The sequence below is a fragment of the Macaca fascicularis genome, chromosome 16 (assembly GCF_037993035.2).
Source record: "Macaca fascicularis isolate 582-1 chromosome 16, T2T-MFA8v1.1".
NCBI classification, from domain to species: domain Eukaryota; kingdom Metazoa; phylum Chordata; class Mammalia; order Primates; family Cercopithecidae; genus Macaca; species Macaca fascicularis.
Window position 1 is genome coordinate 36,792,181 of NC_088390.1, and position 3,822 is coordinate 36,796,002.

General features: G+C 41.7%; 1 non-coding gene across 1 annotated transcript; it reads right to left on the bottom strand.

The window, feature by feature from the left end:
• Positions 1 to 3,395: 3,395 nt before the first annotated feature.
• Positions 3,396 to 3,502, bottom strand: LOC135967970 (U6 spliceosomal RNA). Its single transcript, XR_010582355.1, has one exon. It is a non-coding gene; the product is annotated as a U6 spliceosomal RNA (small nuclear RNA).
• Between the last annotated feature and the right edge of the window lie 320 nt (positions 3,503 to 3,822).

Here is a 3,822-nt window from a genome sequence, read left to right on the forward strand (position 1 = left end):
GCTCTGCGTAGGGAGGAATTTTCAGTCCCCAGACGTGTTTGTGTAATATAATGTATTTTCCCCCTTTCCCCTGTGGAAACTTTGTGGAGGATTATTTCAGTGTTAACCCTGATGGATATTTTAGTAATGGAACAAGTGTCTGTTACTCCTTTACTCATTTATTTATCAAGCACTTAATGGGTGTCTTCTGGGTGCCAGACACTGCACTAGACTCTGGGGAGTCAAAGATGAATCACACTGAGTCTCTACCCCCTGGGAATTCATTCTGGTGAGAGAAATTGTAAACAAACCATTACGATCCTATGGGATATTTTTTAAAGTATGAAATGAGATAATGTGTGTGAAAAACTTTGTAAACTTTACACATTTAAGATTTTTTTCTCCAGTGCATAGCATGATGCCTGACATATTTTAACTGCTCTTTATACCCTTGAATGAACTGGTGAAGAGCCAAGAGTTATGAGAGTATAATACTAGAGTGGAGACGATTCGTTCTGCCTGATGGACAGGTGGGATGCGGAGGCTTCCAAGAATATCACTTTTGAACCGGACTTGGAAATACAAGTTGTTTATTTTAAGAATGGAGAAAAGAGATTCTGGGGGGGGGCAGCTGTCAGTCGTTAAAGTGCCTTGATTTAGATGAACCACATATCTACAGGCTTATACAGTTTACAAGACGCTTTTGTTTACCGTATCTCTTTTGAGCCTTATGACAGGTGCATGAGGTGAGTTCATACAACCAAGAGAAGCCTTGACCAGAACCTGGGTTCTAGGGTGTAAGAGACAGCATCTGGCCGGTTTATTCTGTACAGTTTCACGGATGTTATGATCGCTAATATTATTGTATTTCAATTTGTGAAAGCATGGTTTTCTCAGTTACAAGTATATGAAAGACAAATGTATACATGTAATAAAATGTATAGTTTTGTTTTTTGTTTTTTTTCTTCTTTTTTTTTTTGGAAACAGAGTCTTACTCGGTCCCAGGCTGAGTGCAGTGGTGCGATCTTGGCGCACTGCAATCTCTGCCTCTGAGGCTCAAGTATTTTCCTGCCTCGGCCTCCCAAGGAGCTGGGATTACAGGTACCTGCCACCATGGCTGCCTAATTTTTGTATTTTTAGTAGAGAGGGGGTTTCACCATGTTGGCCAGGCTGGCTTCGAACTCCTGACCTCGTGATCTGCCCACCTCAACCTCCCAAAGTGATGGGATTTTAGACACAAGCCATCACACCCAGTCATAGTTTTTTTTTTTTTTTTATTTGTGTAAAGCAGGTTAGCTTGTATTGATACATGAGGAGGTTTTTTCCAGAGGTTTCAGAAACAAGCTAGAAAATACTTCCATAATATTTCCTAGATTCTTTATGATTCAAGCAGTGTTTCAGGATTTTCAGTCCATTTAAAGCATTTATATAATGAACACTAAGTAGAAACTATGAGCTCTACATTCTCTTGTAAGCTTTCTTTTTCTGTCATAGTTGAGCAACTTTGTTGACGTTTTTATTTTTATTTTATTATTATTATTTTCTTGAGACGGAGTCTCCCTCTGTCACCAGGCTGGAGTGCAGTGGTGCGATCTCAGCTTACTGCAAGCTCCGCCTTCCGGGTTCCTGCCATTCTCCTGCCTCAGCCTCCTGAGTAGCTGGGACTACAGGCACCCGCCACTACGCCCAGCTAGTTTTTTTTTTTGTAGTTTTAGTAGAGATGGAGTTTCACAGTGTTAGCCAGGATGGTCCTTGATGACCTGACCTCGTGATCCATCCGCCTCGACCTCTGAAAGTGCTGGGATTACAGGTGTGACCACCATGTCTGGCCCAGTTGTAGCTCTTATGTTTAGATCTTCGATCCATTTTGAGTCAATTTTTGTGTGTGGTGTAAGATAAGTGTCTACCTACATTCTTTTGCATGTAGATAATCCAGTTTTCCCAGCATTATTTGTTGAAAAGACTCTTTCCCACTGAATGATCCTGGCACTTTTTTAAAAATCACTTCACCATATAAGCAAGAGTTTATTTCTGAACTCTCTGTTCTCTTTCAGTGCTCTGTTTTTCTGCCAATACAACACTGTTTTTTATTTTATTTATTTATTTTTTTGAGGTGGAGTTTCACTCTTGTTGCCCAGGTTGGAGTGTAGTGGCCTCATTTTGACTCACTGCAACCTCTGCCTCCTGGGTTCAAGCGATTCTCCTTCCTCAGCCTCCCGAGTAGCTGAGATTACAGGCATGCGCCACCACGCCCAGCTGATTTGGTATTTTTGGTACAGATGGGGTTTCTCCATGTTGGTCAGGCTGGTCTTGAACTCCCAACCTCAGGTTCCTGGTGCTTCCTATTGCACCATCTTCCCAGAATCCTCTTCCTTCCTCTTGTGCTTTTATAGCCACACCTGCTTTCCTCCTGCTGCCAGACTTAGTCATGACCACTAATGTATTCTTCATTTTGGTAATTTTGTTATCTCAAGGATGTTATATAAATGGGATGATAGAAGTTGTAATTTTCTGGAGGCCAGGTGCGTGGCTCACGCCTGTAATCCCAGCACGTTGGGAGGCTGAGGCGGGTGGGTCACCTGAGGTCAGGAGTCGAAACCATCCTGGCCAACATGGTGAAACTCTGTCTCTACTGAAAATACAAAAATTAGCCAGCTGTGGTGGTGCTGACCTGAAATCCCAGCTGCTTGGGAGGCTGAGACATGAGAATTGCTTGAATCCAGGAGGCAGAGGTTGCAGTGAGCTGAGATTGTGCCCCTGCACTCCACCCTGGGTGGCAGAGTGAGACTCAGTCTAAAAACAAAACAAAACAACATGTAACTTTCTGGGATTGAGTTTTTTACACTAGGTTTAATTCCTCGGAGATTCCTCCAGGTTGTTGCTTAATGTTTGTTACAGTTATACTGCATTTTGTTTAACTACTTATTTGCTGAAAGATAATCTCAGTTATTTCCACTTGTAGGTTATTGTGAATAAAACTGTTATAAACATTACACAGGTTTTCATGTGAACATAAGTCTTCATTTAGTAATTTTGATAGGTGGGTAGTGATCTCTCATTGTGTATTATTATTATTATTTTTTAGACAGGGTCTTGCTCTGTTACCTAGGCTTTGAAGGGCAGTGTTGTGATCATGGCTTATTGCCACCTTAACCCTCTGAGTAGCTGGGACTATGGGTGTGTGCCACTACACCCAGCCAGTGTTTTTTAAAATACATTTCTGAGGAGATGGGGTCTTGCTATGTTGCTCAGGCCGGTTTAGAACTTCTGAGCTCAAGCCATGCTCCAGACTGGTCTCCTAAAGTGCTGGGATTACAGGCCACTACACATGCCTCATTGTGTTTTTAATATGTATTTACTTAGTGGCTAATGATATTGACCATCTTTTCAGGTGCTTATTTGGTATCTTTTTTTAAAAAAACAGGGAACACTTTAAGAATTTTCATGTCATCACTTTTCAGGGAGCATGCTAATCTTCTCTGTATTGATTCAATTTTGGTATATGTGCTGCTGAGACAAGCAAACTAGTACCTTTATATATCCTCTGTTCATCACTTTTGGCTATTTTCTTTTTCTTTTTTTGATACAGAGTCTCCCTGTCTCTACTACAAAAAAATACAAAAATTAGCCGGGCATGGTGGCACATGCCTGTAGTCTCAGCTACTTGGGAAGCTGAGGCGGGAGAAATGCTTGAACCCAGGAAGCAGAGGTTGCAGTGAGCTGAGATCGCACCACTGTACTCCAGCCTGAGCGACAGAGTGAGACTGTCTGAAGAAAAAAAAAAAAGTATTCTACTCTTGGTGGGTGCAATGTTCTGTTAATATCCATGGATGCAGTTAGTTC